Source organism: Bubalus bubalis, chromosome 11 (assembly GCF_019923935.1).
Source record: "Bubalus bubalis isolate 160015118507 breed Murrah chromosome 11, NDDB_SH_1, whole genome shotgun sequence".
In the NCBI taxonomy this organism is placed as follows: domain Eukaryota; kingdom Metazoa; phylum Chordata; class Mammalia; order Artiodactyla; family Bovidae; genus Bubalus; species Bubalus bubalis.
In genome coordinates this window covers 59,016,135-59,033,557 of record NC_059167.1, presented here as the reverse complement: position 1 = coordinate 59,033,557, position 17,423 = coordinate 59,016,135, and the positions used below count along the sequence as shown (strand labels likewise).

General features: G+C 38.8%; 1 long non-coding RNA gene across 1 annotated transcript in view; it reads right to left on the bottom strand.

The window, feature by feature from the left end:
- Positions 1-17,423, bottom strand: part of LOC112587848 — a 47,314-nt gene that overhangs the window by 14,613 nt on the left and 15,278 nt on the right. Inside the window, exon 2 of the long non-coding RNA XR_003112353.3 lies at positions 2,065-2,148. This is a non-coding gene — a long non-coding RNA (uncharacterized LOC112587848). The remainder of the gene's footprint in view (positions 1-2,064; positions 2,149-17,423) is intronic.

Below are 17,423 nucleotides of genomic sequence, written 5' to 3'. Positions count from 1 at the left end.
GGAGGGCAGAAAAGCCTGGCCTGCTGCAGTCCATGGTGTCACAGAGTTGGACACTGCTTAGCGACTAAACAACAACTTTCAAACTTCAGTCTTTCAACTGATGTAGATTCTGGAGATGTTGATTAATGGTCTGTGGTAAGTACAGAAATTGAGGATTAAATATTTAAAAACCTCAGTGAACATGAGTTTGAGTAAACTCTGGGAGATGGTGAGGGACAGGGAGGCCTGGCCTGCTGCAGTCCATGGGGTCACAGAGTCAGACCTAACTGAGTGGCTGAACAACAACAATGGCAGTATGATTAAGTGATTTTATGCTAAAAAACTGGAATATGTATGTTGTCTGTTACTTTTTCATTTTTCTCTAGTAATTCATTATTTTTTAAAATTTATACAGCAAAAGTGTTTGTTCATGATACATTGCGAGGGAAAAACAAGTCCTCTCCCAAACATAGTTTGCATGAAAGCTAGTAGAACCCCCTTGCTCAAATTTTCTTTAATGGATCCAAAGTTCCCTAATGCTATATAATGATTTTTTTCCCCTTTCTAATGGGAAACCAATGGAATTAGCAAATTTTAAGAACATACATGTGTATTTAAGCCACACAAGATCTGTGAATTCAAAAAAAAAAAGATCTGTGAATTCCTCTCCCAGAAAGATAAAGCACACCTATTGCAGCAACTGGGGCATGTATTGTTTTACGAATTTCTGTGAGAAATTTCTCAGTCTAGGAATTGTGTTGCTTGCTGTTTTATCTTTGCCCTTAGACTATAGCATGTTACTTAACCACTGAACTTTTGTGCATTGAGACAAAGGAGTTATGGTTACATGAATTATGATTAAATGCTACTACTCCCATTTATTTCTTTCCAGGAGAAGTAATGAAAGATGTCAAAAAATTTTCCACCTCTGAAACCTTTTTCCAGTTGTGTCCATAGAGTTCAGCTATGGGTCAGAGGCTGCTACCCTTGTGTCCACATCCCCAGTAACAGAGACCAGAACTGTTTAGACATTTGATATAATGAAGAAATCTCCCAGTTAAGCCCTGAAGCCACTGTGTTTAATACCTGCATGGCATTTAGCACTGTACTGGATGGAAAGTAAAAGGAACTACCAAATGATTTTTTTTTTTTTTTTTTTGCTATATTGTCTTAAAAAAATGAAAACTAGACCTAGCTCAGAGAAAGGGCTTATCCATAATATTGAGGAGATATCCAACAGATGAGAACTGTGTTTTGTTAAAAATCTGCCTACCATCAGTTTGCTGGTCAGTATAAAAATAAAAGTTTTTGTTTGCTTTTGCTCCGTTTGCATTAAAATAAAGCAAGGTATAAAGTAATGAATGTCAACTCCGATGTCAGACTGCCTGGGTTTAAATCCTAGACTCTACATCTTACTAGCTGGTGACCTAGTTTAAGTTACTTCCCTCCCAGTGCCTTTTTCCAACAACATATTGGAGATAATAACAGTAAAGAACAAATCCATGTGAGGTAACTAACACACACTGTTCTGAACACGGCACTCAACAAATGTTAGTTGTTGCCGTTTTCATGATAAAACTCATAAGAAGAAATTCTGTTAAAAGGATGAGGAGGAAGGAAGGCAGTAAAGGAGATGAGGAAGGAGGAAAAGAAAGAAGGAAAGAAAGGTCACAAGGCAATCAAAGAACATGGGATGTGGATCCACATGACTTGGGCTTTGGGTCTGGCCTCGCCATTCCCTTAAGTGTGTGATCCAAGCAGTCATGTGACATCACTGAACCTCGGGGCCCTCTTCTCTTCTGTAAATGGAATGGTATCAGTAATATCTGCCTCATAGAGTTGTCATGAGTGGAGATGAGCTGATATATGATTAGGACCCTCGTGAGTGATAAGGATGATGAGGGTGTGGTTATGTGTCTCAGTGACTCTTCTTTTGGCAAGGATTTTCTTAGGCATGTGCCTGCTTGAACTGGCTTCTGCAGGAGCTGGATCCTTGAGTTTGGGGCTTTGGGCTGGGCCTTCCCCTTATTCTGGACCTATGTGCAGCAATTGTTCATTGAGATCAAATGTGTAGACCCCACCTACCTGGGTGCTGGCAATGGAGAGGTGAGGATCACTGCTGGATATCAGTGTGTGTGTTTTCTGAATTGCTTCTTCAGAACAATGTGCCTATAAATGAAGAAAAGCTTCATCTTGGGCCATTCTGCTTTTGGTTTACCAGTGTAACATTCTTAGGAAATGGAATTGGAGATTGATCTATAAGTCAAGTTTCTTTTTTTTTTTTTAATTTTATTTTATTTTTAAACTTTACATAATTGTATTAGTTTTGCCAAATATCAAAATGAATCCGCCACAGGTATACATGTGTTCCCCATCCTGAACCCTCCTCCCTCCTCCCTCCCCATACCATCCCTCTGGGTCGTCCCAGTGCACCAGCCCCAAGCATCCAGTATCGTGCATCGAACCTGGACTGGCAACTCGTTTCATACATGATATTTTACATGTTTCAATGCCATTCTCCCAAATCTTCCCACCCTCTCCCTCTCCCACAGAGTCCATAAGACTGTTCTATACATCAGTGTCTCTTTTGCTGTCTCGTACACAGGGTTATTGTTACCATCTTTCTAAATTCCATATATATGCGTTAGTATACTGTATTGGTGTTTTTCTTTCTGGCTTACTTCACTCTGTATAATAGGCTCCAGTTTCATCCACCTCATTAGAACGGATTCAAATGTATTCTTTTTAATGGCTGAGTAATACTCCATTGTGTATATGTACCACCGCTTTCTTATCCATTCATCTGCTGATGGACATCTAGGTTGCTTCCATGTCCTGGCTATTATAAACAGTGCTGCGATGAACATTGGGGTACATGTGCCTCTTTCCCTTCTGGTTTCCTCAGTGTGTATGCCTGGCAGTGGGATTGCTGGATCATAAGGCAGTTCTATTTCCAGTTTTTTAAGGAATCTCCACATTGTTCTCTATAGTGGCTGTACTAGTTTGCATTCCCACCAACAGTGTAAGAGGGTTCCCTTTTCTCCACACCCTCTCCAGCATTTATTACTTGTAGACTTTTGGATCGCAGCCATTCTGACTGGTGTGAAATGGTACCTCATAGTGGTTTTGATTTGCATTTCTCTGATAATGAGTGATGTTGAGCATCTTTTCATGTGTTTGTTAGCCATCTGTATGTCTTCTTTGGAGAAATGTCTATTTAGTTCTTTGGCCCATTTTTGATTGGGTCATTTATTTTTCTGGAGTTGAGCTGTAGGAGTTGCTTGTATATTCTCAAGATTAGTTGTTTGTCAGTTGCTTCATTGGCTATTATCTTCTCCCATTCTGAAGGCAGAGAAAACCCTAAAGACTCCACCAGAAAATTACTAGAACTAATCAATGACTATAGTAAAGTTGCAGGATATAAAATCAACACACAGAAATTCCTTGCATTCCTATACACTGATAATGAGAAAACAGAAAGAGAAATTAAGGAAACAATTCCATTCACCATTGCAATGGAAAGAATAAAATACTTAGGCATATATCTACCTAAAGAAACTAAAGACTTATATATAGAAAACTATAAAACACTGGTGAAAGAAATCAAAGAGGACACTAAGAGATGGAGAAATATACCATGTTCATGGATTGGAAGAATCAATATAGTGAAAATGAGTATACTACCCAAAGCAATTTATAGATTCAATGCAATCCGTATCAAGCTACCAACAGTATTCTTCACAGAGTTAGAACAAATAATTTCACAATTTGTATGGAAATACAAAAAATCTCGAATAGCCAAAGCGATCTTGAGAAAGAAGAATGGAACTGGAGGAATCAACCTACCTGACTTCAGGCTCTACTACAAAGCCACAGTTATCAAGACAGTATGGTACTGGCACAAAGACAGAAATATAGATCAATGGAACAAAATAGAAAGCCCAGAGATAAATCCACGCACATATGGACACCTTATCTTTGACAAAGGAGGCAAGAATATACAATGGATTAAAGACAATCTTTTTAACAAGTGATGCTGGGAAATCTGGTCAACCACTTGTAAAAGAATGAAACTAGAACACTTTCTAACACCATACACAAAAATAAACTCAAAATGGATTAAAGATCTAAACGTAAGACCAGAAACTATAAAACTCCTAGAGGAGAACATAGGCAAAACACTCTGACATACATCACAGCAGGATCCTCTATGACCCACCTCCCAGAATATTGGAAATAAAAGACAGCCTTCAGTATAAGTCAAGTTTCTTTACAAAAAAAAAAAAAAAAAAAAAAAGAAAGAAAGGCTGACTGATGAAGAAACAAGTTGAAAACCCAGAGGCCAAGATTTCCAGTCTCATTTGTGCCATGACTTGCTGAGTGGCATTGGGCAAGTAACTTAATCACTTTGAAGCTTCATTTCCTTGTTCACAATATGTGGCATGACAGTACTAACCTGCCTTGCTAGTTTACTATAAAAATACAATTTAATATTTGTCATGTATTTTTCAGCACACACTGCTTCCAAGACTACCTGGTTTGGGATAAGTTGGAAATAAAAAAAGGACAACTCTTCCTACTGCACATCAACTGTATTCACAAGAATATTTTACTCTTTTCTATATGAATTTTCCAAATTTGCTGGCATATTGAGTGCAGAACTTTCCCAGCATCATCTTTTAGATCTGAAATAGCTCAGCTGGAATTTTATCACCTCTACTAGCCCTGTCCATAGTAATGAGTGCAATTGTGCAGTTGTTTGAACATTCTTTGGCATTGCCTTTCTTCAGGATTGGAATGAAAACTGACAATTTCCAGTCCTGTGGCCACTGCTGAGTTTTCCAAATTTGCTGGCATATTGAGTGCAGAACTTTCACAGCATTATCTTTTAGGATTTGAAATAGCTCAACTGGAATTCCATCACCTCCACTAGCTTTGTTCCTAGTGATGCTTCCTAAGGACCACTAGACTTCGCATTCCAGAATATCTGGCTTTAGTTGAGTGATCACACCATCATGGTTATCTGGATCATGAAGATCTTTTTTGTATAGTTCTTCTGTGTATTCTTGCCACCTCTTCTTAGTATCTTCTGCTTCTGTTAGGTTCATACCATTTCTGTGCTTTATTGTGCCCATCTTTGCATGAAATGTTCCCTTAGTATCTCTGATTTTCTTAAAGAGATCTCTAGTCTTTCCCATTCTATTGTTTTCCTCTATTTCTTTGCATTGATCACTGAGGAAGGCTATCTTATCTCTCCTTGCTATTCTTTGGAACTCTACATTCAAATGGGTATATCTTTCCTTTTCTCCTTTGCCTTTCACTTTTCTTTTCTCAGCGATTTGTAAGGCCTCCTCAGAAAACCATTTTGCCTTTTTGCATTTCTTTTTCTTGGGGATGGTCTTGATCACTGCCCCCTGTACAATGTAACAAACCTCCATCCATAGTTCTTCAGGCACCTTATCAGATCTAATCCCTTGAATCTATTTGTCACTTCCACTGTATAATCGCAAGGAATTTTATTTAGGTTATACTGAGTGGTCTAGTGGTTTTCCCTACTTTCGGAAAACTCAGCAGTGGCCAGAGGACTGGAAATGGTCAGTTTTCATTCCAATCCCAAAGAAAGGCAAAGAATGTTCAAACGACTGCACAATTGCACTCATCTCACACACTAGCAAAGTAGTGCTCAAAATTCTCCAAGCCAGGCTCCAACAGTATGTGAACCGTGAACTTCCAGATGTTCAAGCTGGATTTAGAAAAGCCAGAAAACCAGAGATCAAATTGTCAACATCCGTTGGATGATCGAAAAAGCAAGAGAGTTCCAGAAAAACATCTATTTCTGCTTTATTGACTATGCCAAAGCCTTTGACTGTGTGGATCACCACAAACTGTGGAAAATTCTTAAAGAGAAGGGAATACAGACCACCTGACTGCCTCTTGAGAGATCTGTATGCAGGTCAGGAAGCAACAGTTAGAACTGGACATGGAACAACAGATTGGTTCCAAAGAGGGAAAGGAGTACGTCAAGGCTACATATTGTCACGCTGCTTGTTTAATTTATATACAGAGTACATCATGCAAAATGCCAAGCTAGATGAAGCACAAGCTGGAATCAAGATTGCCAGGAGAAATATCAATAACCTCAGATATGCACATCATACCACCCTTATGGCAGAAAGTGAAGAGGAACTGAAGAACCTCTTGATGAAAGTGAAAGAGGAGAGTGAAAAAGTTGGCTTAAAACTCAACATTCAGAAAACTAAGATCATGGCATCCAGTCCCATCACTTTATGGCAAATAGATGGGGAAACAATGGAAACAGTGAGAGACTTTAGTTTGGGGGGCTCTAAAATCACTGTAGATGCTGAATGCAGCCATGAAATTAAAAGACACTTGCTCCTTGGAAGAAAAGCTATGACCAACCTAGACAGCATATTAAAAAGCAGAGACATTACTTTGCCAACAAAGGTCCGTCTAGTCAAATCTATGGTTTTTCCAGTAGTCATAGATCTGAGAGTCGGACTATAAAGAAAGCTGAGTCCTGAAGAATTGATGCTTTCCAACTGTGGTATTGGAGAAGACTCTTGAGAGTCCCTTGGACTGCAAGGAAATCAAACCAGTCAATCCTAAAGGAAATCAGTCCTGAATATTCATTGGAAGGACTGATGCTGAAGCTGAAACTCCAATACTTTGGCCACCTGATACGAAGAGCTGACTCATTAGAAAAGACCCTGAAGCTGGGAAAGATTGAAGGCAGGAAGAGAAGGGGACGACAAAGGATGAGATGGTTGGATGACATTACCGACTCAATGGACATGAGTTTGAGCAGGCTCTGGGAGTTGGTGATGGACAGGGAAGCCTGGTGTGCTACAGTCCAGAGGATTGCAAGGGGTCAGTCACGACTAAGCGACTGAACTGAACTGATATGAATTTTCTCAGTTCCATTCTGTTAGCTGGTTAGTAAAGAATACTACCCTGGACTTCCTTGATGGCTTAGATGGTAAAGAATGCAGGAGACCTGGGGTTTGATCCCTCAGTCAGAAAGATACCCTGAAGAAGGAAATGGCAACCCACTCAGCGTTCTTGCCTGAATCCCATGGATAGAAGAGCCTGGTGGGCTACAGTCCAGGGGTCGCAAAGAGTTGGACATGACTGAGAGACTAACAACAACAACTGACTGAAAATATTTCTTCTGCCTCTAAAAGCCTTGCTGTTTCCACATTAAAAATATATGACCCCTTCCCCAAATAATAAAAATAAATGCCCAGAATGAATCCACAGGAAAGATTCTGGGAGGCTCTAGGAAAACATTGAAACAGAAAGTGGTGTTGACAGTGCCAGAAATTCTTAACAATGTCTTAAATTGGTATCAGTGAGAAGTCCCAGTGAGCATGCTGCACAGACAGGCTTCTGGGCTTCTAACTCCTCGCTCTCCACCAGACACATGGATGGCCTTTGACGAGGGTGTATTGATTCTCTGCCCACAATAACCTCTTGTACTTCAATATTAAAATCACTTTTTCCTTGAGGTTTCATTAGAGAGCAGTTATACTATTAATATTTATCTCTGCTCCAGCCAAACCTCCACTCTAATGACAGTGAACGAGTAAAGTATGTGTAAACCCAGCACAATGAGAATAGAAGAAACAACAGCAGAGAGGATATATTTTTGGAAGATGGAAAAAAGAGGAAGTGGTATCTAGCTTGGAGCAGAGAAAGCAGAATGTGTGTTTAAAGCCAGCTAATTTGTGCTGGAGAAAGGCTGGAGAATTAGACAGGTTTTTTCTGAAGACAGGGAAGCGGTAGAGCTGTGAGTAGGTTAGCAAAAACTACCCCCTCCCATAGCCTGTGCAGCTGCTCTTCCCCATCATAGCCAAAGGCAGGGATCCTACAGTACCTCAAGGGGTGTGGTCTGAGTGGCTCAGAACCTGGGAGCTTCACACAGAACGTGGGGTGGTGGTGAGATGGGGGCGGGGGGCAGTCTGTAAACAAGAAGGAGGAGCTGCAGAAGGATCTTACCACCTCATCCAACTTGATATCAGAATGCTGGCAGCCAGGGTCAAAACATGGAGCAGGAGCCCAGAGGATTCCTCTCTAGGGAGACAGGCAAGCCCAGGAGAACTGGCCTGCAGAAACTGAAATTTAGGATTCCACCAACAAAACGCTGGATCCCTGCTAGATCATTAAATGAAGAAATCTACTTGCGATTAAGCTCATCTTTTGCCACACACACAAAGCTTCCAATCAACCAAAATTAAAGCTACCATTCTACCAGAAATTAAAAGAATGACAATTTTTAAAAAGAAACCAAAATAAAAAGGAAAAAAAGAAACTGAAAGATGGGAAACAATGTAAGGAACAGTTGGAAAATAGGAAGAAAAGTGTAATCAACATTCTTAGAAAATTAACACATATTATCATTTGGTGAAAAAGAAAAAAATGCTATTTTAATTTTTTGACCCACTAGAATGGTTGTTTCTGGTTTTATTTTTGCCACATTATAAATTTATTTCATTATTATGGAAAATAAACTGCATATTTAAAATGTACAGTTTGACTTTGAAATTTGTAGCACACATGAAACTGTTGCGACAGTCAAGAAAATGTATATTTCTATCAGTCCTAAAAGTGTCCTCAGACTCTTCCGTAATTCTGTTCTTCTCTCTACCCATAACTCCAGGTAACCATGATTTTTTTTTTTAAACTGAAATTGTAAGTTGCACTTTCTAGAATTCTAAGTAAATGGAGTCATACAGATACTCTTTCTTCGTCTGTTTTCTTCCAGCATGATCATTTTAGATTGATGATACTACATTTATCAACAGTTTGTTCCTTTTGATTGCTGGAATATTTTCAATAATATGGATATCTATAACTTGTTTACCCATTCACATGTTGATGGACTTTGGGGTTGATTCTAATTCTGGGCAATTAGCAAAAAAGTTGCAGTGAACATGTTTAAGCCTTTGCATAGACATTTGTTTTCATTTCATTTTGGTAAATATCTAAAAGCGGAATGGCTGGTTGTTTGGTAAATGTTTGATCATTTCAAATTGTTTTCCAAAGTGGTTGTACTTTTACATTCTGTCAACAGTGTATGAGAGTTCCAGTTGCTCGACATCCCTTCCAGCACTAGATATGGTCAGGCTTTTAAATTTTAGTCATTCTAATATGTGTGTAAAACTTCACTGCGGTTTTAATTTTCATTTTCCTGATGAATTATGATGTTGAATATCTTTCCATGTGCTTACTGGCTATTTGAATGTCATATTTAGTGAAATGCTTGTTCACATCTTTCATCCACTTGTAGGCTGTCTTGATATTGATTTATAAGAATTTTTTATATACTTTGGATACAGACCTTTTATATGGGTTGTAAATATTTTCTTGTATTTGCATATTTAACTGCTTCTTTTGAAGAGCTGCTGCTGCTGCTGCTAAGTCACTTCAGTCGTGTCGTACTCTGTGCGATCCCATAGCCAGCAGCCCACCAGGCTCCCCTGTCCCTGGGATTCTCCAGGCAAGAACACTGGAGTGGGTTGCCATTTCCTTCTCCAATGCATAAAAGTGAAAAGTGAAAGTAAGGTCGCTCAGTCCTGTCCGACTCTTAGCAAACCCATGGACTGCAGCCCATCAGGCTCCTCCATCCATGGGATTTTCCAGGCAAGAGTTCTGGAGTGGGTTGCCATGGCCTTCTCCGCTTTTGAAGAGCAGAAACTTTTAAATTTGAAAAAGTTCAGTCTATTGATTTCTTTCTTCTGTAATTTATGCTTTGTGAGTATTAAGAAGCCTTTGCCTATTACAAGATCACAAAGGTTTTCTCCTATATGTTAATGTCTTACATTTAGGTCTGTGATCCAGTATTTTGTGTTAGCATTTGTGTGTGGGTGAGATGAGGATGGATATTCGTTTTTTTTTTCTATGTCTATACCCAGTTGATATGGCAGTATTTGTTGAAAAGATTTTTCTTGCCCTGTGAATCATTTTGGCACTTTTGTCAAGAATTATTTGATCATATATGTATAGGTTTATTTCTGAATTCTGTATTCCATTTATTGATTTATAAAACTCTTATTATTATTGTAGTTTTGTAGTAATTCTTAAAATTAAGAAATCTAAATATTCCAACTGTATTCTTCTTTCTTAAAAAAGTACTTTGATTATTCCAGGTTCTTTGTAATTCTATTTACATTTTATAATGGATTTGTCAATTTCTGCAAAATAGTTTGCTGGGACTTTGTTAGGGATTTCCTTGAATCAATATGGGGATAATCGCATCATAATAAACATTTTCAATCCTCCAGTCCATGAATATTATCTATCTTTCTATTGCAGTTGCAGTCATTGCAATCATTGTTGTCAGCAATGATTTACAGTTATTAGTGCAGAGGTCTTAGAAATATTTTGTTAGATTTACTCCTATTTTATTTTTTCTGGCACTACTAAAAATTCAATTTTTTGAAAGTTTATATTTAAATAATTAGCTATAAATATATAATATATAAAAATTCAGTTTAGTTCAGTCACTCAGTCATGTCCGACTCTTTGCAACCCCATGAATCGCAGCAGGCCAGGCCTCCCTGTCCACCACCAATTCCCGGAGTTCACTCAAACTCATGTCTATTGAGTTGGTGATGCCATCCAGCCATCTCATCCTCTGTCGTCCCCTTCTCCTCTTGCCCCCAATCCCTCCCAGCAAAATTCAGATCAGATCAGATCAGTCGCTCAGTCGTGTCCGACTCTTTGTGACCCCATGAATCGCAGCACGCCAGGCCTCCCTGTCCATCACCAACTCCCGGAGTTCACTCAGACTCACGTCCATCGAGCCAGTGATGCCATCCAGCCATCTCATCCTCTGTGGTCCCCTTCTCCTCCTGCCCCCAATCCCTCCCAGCATCAGAGTCTTTTCCAATGAGTCAACTCTTCGCATGAGGTGGCCAAAGTACTGGAGTTTCGGCTTTAGCATCAGTCCTTCCAAAGAAATCTCAGGGCTGATCTCCTTCAGAAGGGACTGGTTAGGGGTGAACAATTCAGTTTTTTACCACCATGATGTTAGCTGTAGAGTTGTTTTTTTTTTTAAGATGATTTTTATCAGTTTGAGGAAATTCCCTGCCTCCCAGGTTGTAGTGAGTTTCCTTTTTTCTTTCTATAGTCATCAGTAGGTGTTGAATTTTGCATACTTTTTCATACATTGAAACGGTTTTTCTCCTTTATTTTGTTAATTACATAATCATCGTAAATTATATTCATTTTTTAAATGTTAAACCAATCTTGATTTTTGCAATAAAATCTGCTTGATCATAATGTAGTATTCTTTTAAAATATTTATGAGTTTAATTTGCTAATATTAAGAAATTTTATCTGTGTACATGAGAGATAGTTGTCTTTAATTTTTTTTCTGTGACTTTTGTGTCTGTTTTTTGTGTTAGAGTTATTCTGGCTTCATAAAATAAGCTGGGCAATGTTGTCTCCTCTATATTCTGAAGATGTGTGTGTAAGATTGGTATTATTTCTTCAATGAATGTTTGTTGAATTCACCACTAAGATAATCTGCACCTGGAGTTTTATTTTGGGGAAGATTTTTGTAAGAAATACAATTTTTATATAGATAAAGGACTATTCAGATATTCTGTTTCTAATTGTATCAATTTTGGTAAATTATATTTTTCAAGAATTTTCACTTAATCTAAATAGTTGAATTTGTTGGCATTAAGTTTTTCATATTATTCTTTTTATCCTTAAATGCCTGTAGGATCTGTGGTGATAAGCCCCCTCTTTACCATCATTTTAGTGACTTGCATTCTCTTTCTCTCAGTCAATCTGGCTTGGGCTTTGTCAGTTTTGTTGCTCTTTTTAAAAACCAAATTTTAGCTTTGATAAGTTCCTGTTTTATCTGTTTTCTACTCCACTAATTTCTGTCCTTATCTGTTACATTCTCTGATTTTTACACTTTTTCACCTTTTATTATATACACATTTTAAAGCTCTTTTAGCTGAATTCATTTTCATCCCACTCAAAATATTTCCTAATTGCCTTTATGATTTTGTCTTTGACATATGAATTATTTAGGAGGGTGTTTAACTTCTGGGTATCTGGGATTTTCCTAGATATTATATTGTTATTGATTTCTTATTTGATTCTACTGTGGCCACAAAATAAAAGCATATTAACCTGTTTTATTGTCCAGCATACGGCCTATCTATGTGAAGGTACTCTGTACGCTTAAGGAGAATACATAGTCTGCAGTTGGTTGATGTGTTTCATAAATGTCAATTAGATGGTGATTGATAGTGTTGTTCATATCTTTTGTGTCTATGCAGATGTTTTATCTCATTTTTCTCTGAATTGCATACTGATGGATGCTAAAATCTCTTGATATGATTGTACAGCCATGTTCTCCTTAATTCTGTCCATTTTTTTGGTATATCTTGAAGCTCTGTTACTAAAGGCATATACATTTTATTATTGTTATGTATTCCTAACAAAATTATATTATCAGTATAAAATGCTCACTAATTTTTAAAAAAGCATTCAGAACTCTTGGAAAATGAAGGTATGATAAACTGAAATTTTAAAATATTTGTGTTAAAAGAAGATTCAAAAGATAAAGTTGTAGAAACCTCCCAGTAAGTGAAATAACAGCAAAGAAAACAACAGTGATGGAAAATGGTAGATAAATAAGAATCTGAGAAAATTGCTCTAGGAGATCCACATTCAAATAGTAAGAGTTTTTTTTTTTTTTTTTTTTTTTTTTTTTAAGTAAGTTTCTGGAAATTACCCAGGAACTAATGTAAGAACATTTCCTATAAGAGGACACAGTTTACGAGATCCAAAGGGCCTCCCAGGGTCCAGAGTAGTGCAGGTTTAAGAACTACACCAAGGTACTTGTGAAATTTCAGAATATCTGGGTGTTCTGTGGACCCCTTTCCTTTGCTTGACTGCTGAAGGAATGGTTTTAGCCCTGAGAGAAATACTTGTTCTAGGATAAAAAGCAGGGATCTTTCTTTTCAGTTCCTGAGTCTTGTCCTCAGCTCACTTGAATATAGACTCACAGCTGAAACAGCCCCACCAAGAATTCAGAGCAGCCCAGTTCCCCTCACCCAGGTTTTTGGTTTGACTGGAGTCGTGTGAATCTTTGAAATGTCCTTAGTACTCAAGCACTCAGGCGCCAAGAATCTTTGTTTAACCACTTTAGCAAGTTAATCCCCAGATTGTGTTTTAAGTCTATTACCAAATTCATTAAGAATAACGTACTGTATGCTTCTGTAGGGAGAATATTTGCCCCTACATGTGATAAGACCTAATGGCTACCTCTAGAACACTTATGAGTTGATACCCTTGAGCAGTTTGGGAAATAATTTTCAAATTAAGTATAATGAGTTAAGTCATTTTGGAGGCCATCCAAATGAGGGCACCAAGACCAACAGTGGAGGCAGTGGGAAAAAGCGAGGGCCTGGGATCACACCCTGCCAGTGGTGTGCCTATGCTCCCCAGCTCTGGGATAATTATCTACAACCACAGTTTTCTGGGGCCATACCATTAAGGACAATCAGGACTTGGCCTTAAATCATGCTTCTGTGTGGCTCTCAGCCACCTACCTCGCAGTTTCACTTTGGTTTGTCTTCATACCCCATTTTAAAGGCTTCCAGTGAAGGCGATCTCTACCCAGCCGGTGGTCAGTGTCTGCTGCAGTTTCCAACTCCAGCCCTAAGCACCCACCACCGCCGCTGCTCCTCTGCTTCCCCAGCTGGCTCTGAACCTGACAGCTCAACTCCAGTGATTACAGCTTCTGACCCTCTAGAGCGGTCGGGCCAGTAAGTGAGCACGACACTTCCCATTTCCAGAAGGAGTCTTGTTTTTCCTGTTTGACACACCCTTTGGTTGAGGAAACTTGAACAGGTTGGAACCAGTATCCATTCCATTTGAAGACACTATCTGGAGTCTCCTCAACCACCTCCTTGGCTGGTTCTGGAGCGATGTCCCCAGTTAGGGCATGGGCTTTGGGCTACATCTCAGGGAATTTTCTGCCTTCCTAGAGCAATAGTCTCTCCCCTTATTCTACCTTCCAGCCACACACATGTGAAGTGATAGCATCTTTGTCTCCCACTTATTACTAAGGACTGATAGTCCTGGTCTGATGGCTAATTTTGATGCTTTTGTTACTTTTTTCTTTTATCCCAGTAAGCCTTCAGATTTTAGGCAATAAAATTTCTCTTATCCTAGAGCTATGCCAGGGTTCTCAAGGAGTGACACAGATAAAAGCATCCCTTGGAACTATTCTTCCATGTGTGGGGTGCTGTGCTAAACACGTCATTGACATGATCTCATTTAATCTTAATCAAAGCCCTCTGAACTACCCATTTTAGAGACGAGAATATCCTGGCTTAGAGAATCGAATAAGCCTGCCATAAGAATGTGGGGGGAAAAAAGCAGAGATTTGAATCCAGGGATTCCCTGAACCCAGAACCCATACTCTTAATCACTGTGCCACGTGCTCTGCCTCAGGTAAGATGGAGAATACCACCCACTTCACTGCAAAGAGACTCATGGTAGATCACACCCAGGTCTGGATTTTAACAATGTGGACTGATTTAAATTTCATTTCATTAAAGAAAACTCTTGGGTGCTTGTTTGTTGGCATCACTATGATTAGCACAGTAAGGATAGTTCAGAAGGGAGCTCAGAAATGTCCCTGGCCTTAGAAATTCGAGAGACTAGTAGTGTAGTGGTGTTAGTTGCTCAGTCATGTCCAACTCTTTGCAACTCCATGGACTGTAACCTGTCAGGCTGCTCTGTCCATGGGATTCTCCAGGCAAGGATACTGAAGTAGGTTGCCATTCCCTTCTCTAGAGGGTCTTCCCAGGAGTCGAACCTGGGTCTCCTGCATTGCAGGCAGATTCTTTACATACACAAATAGTTAAACACTATGTAATACAGTTTTATTCAGCTTAGATAACAGAGAAGAGAATGCAGTAATAACAAAGTCAGTAGGAATCTACAATGACAATTTAAGACTAGAAAGGAAGAGTTAAGCCTCAGAATGCTAGACAGTATATCTGAAATGCAGAAACTAGTGGGTCTAGTGTAGCTGGAGAAGTTTTTATGGAGAAAGGTGGACTTAAACTTACCCTGGAACCAATGAGGTTTTAGTTAGTGGAGAAGAGAGAGAGGGCATTCCAAAGAAAAGAAAGTATGATCAAAGGTAGGGAAGAGGGAATGAATGTAAATGCTTGGGAAGGCATCCGGATGGGCCAGACTATAAAGTATGGAGGATAAGTTTGAGAAGCATCTTGAGAGTAATACTCAAAATTTGGAATTGTGTTTGAAGGCAATGGGGGATCACAGAAGGCATTTGAATATAGGAAAAACAGGCCAAAAAAATTCATGTGGAATATTTTTCTCACACCTTGGGTCATTTCTCCATATCAAATGACTGTGGCTGGAGTCAAGATGTTAACACTGAACTCCAGAATTAGGGTCTGTTTTCTATTCAGCATTAAAGCCACATTCTTCCTGCCCAGATTTTTTCCCTCAACTGAGAGAAAGCCTCATATGGAAAGTGAGAACTTGCTTACTGGCTCAGAATAAAGGATCTAGATGATTTTAGTAATAGAGTCATCAGTTCTGATCATCTCCTTTTCCAGTACGGGGATGTACTTGCCAAAAGAATGGCAACGCTCGTTAAGCTAGCCAGAACAATTCTGCCTGGTTCAGATCCGGAACATGCTCTGTCTTTTATGCAGGGCTAAAAACTCACCGACAGATTCCTATTCTCTGCTTCCCCCTTTTCTAGAGTCCAAACAGACTAACTATTTTTCATTATTTCTTCCATCAAGAGAATATGCACTTTCCTTGGTTATACATTGAGTGACATTAACAACATTCAAATCCTAAGAATGTATATGGATCAAACTGGCTCTTTTTTGGGTATTGAGAAACACTTCAATTTTCTTGTTTCGGTTGAATGAACAAGATGTTCTCCTTTCTGTAGAATTGGGAAACACTGTAATCTCAGGAGTAACTTTTGCAGGGGACTGATTTCACCCATTCTAAATTGTTAACACTCTCAACTTCAGAGAATGTTCTTACCCCCAGGTCTGGAAAGGTTATGATCACTTTGCATCTTGTAGCTTTCACTGTCTCTCTGCCTAAAGCATGAGCCATTATGGTGCTATTAGCGTAATTACTGATTTATCTGTCCTTTGTTTTTTTTTTAATTTATTTTAACTTAATTTAAAAATTTTTATTGAAATACAGTTGATTTACAATGTGGTGTTAGTTTCTGCTGTATAGCAAAGTGAATCATTATACATATACATATATCTACTCCTTTTTAGATTCTCTTCCCATAGATATCATTACAGAGCATTGAGTAGAGTTTGCTGTGCTATACAGTACATCCTTATCTCTGTCCTTTGAATCTATAAGTGATGGGAAAATCTCTCTGTGTTTCCCTTGTGTTGCATTCAAAACCTAATGTAGATATGCTATTATGGATTACCTGTACATTTTAGCTAGCAATATTACAATTTTTTATTTACAAACTTCTCTGGTCATCATAGGAGGAGACAGGTAATATTTGAGATGTTTCATCCTAAAATACCCATGAAACTGCACAGAAAGAGTGGAAAAAAAGAAGGAAAATAACTGTAAATGTAAGATGGAGAAAGACCATGTGCTTAAATCCATAGGGAATGTCTATTACTGTAATTGTCAATGGGATGGATTGAGAAGCATATTCTCAAGATTACAAGATGCATGGCTCACAAACTGAACCAGAGAAGCCCAGCTGGTGCTGAAGGAGAACAGAAAGCAAGTACCCCTGGCTCCCATCATTTGCTCCCAACTACTTCAGGAACTTGGAGATATACCGACCAGAAAAGCAAACATTCCAGCTGGGAAGAAACTGCCTTCTGAGCCAGCCAGGGTCATGTCCAGAGTCAAACCTCCCATCCAACCCATCAATTTCTCCTCCCACATCCCTTAAAAGATTATGGCTCCCAGTCCACAGCCAGGCAGGATGTAGATGCAGACAAGTAGAGGTGGGTTGTGTCCTGGAAGGGCTAGTTGTGTAATAAAAAGTACTGTAGAATATTTTAAAGCAATTATCCTCCAATTAAAAATAAATGAATTTAAATTAAAAAAAAAATAAAAAGTACTGTAGGGACATTCACTGTGGCTCAGTAGTTAAGAATACCTTCTGACGCAGTGGACGCAAATTTAATTCCTGGTCAGAGAACTAAGATTCCACATGTGGTGGGGCAACCAAACCTGCGCACTGCAACGAAGATTTTGCAAGCTGCCTCCAAATAAATAATTTTTTTTTTAAGTACTGTAAATTGGAGAGAGACAAGAAGAAGGGGGAGGGCAGTGCATGCTTGGAGGGCATGTGATCTTATGTGCTACCCTTTAAAATAGGACAGCAGACTCTGTTGTCTCCTACTAGC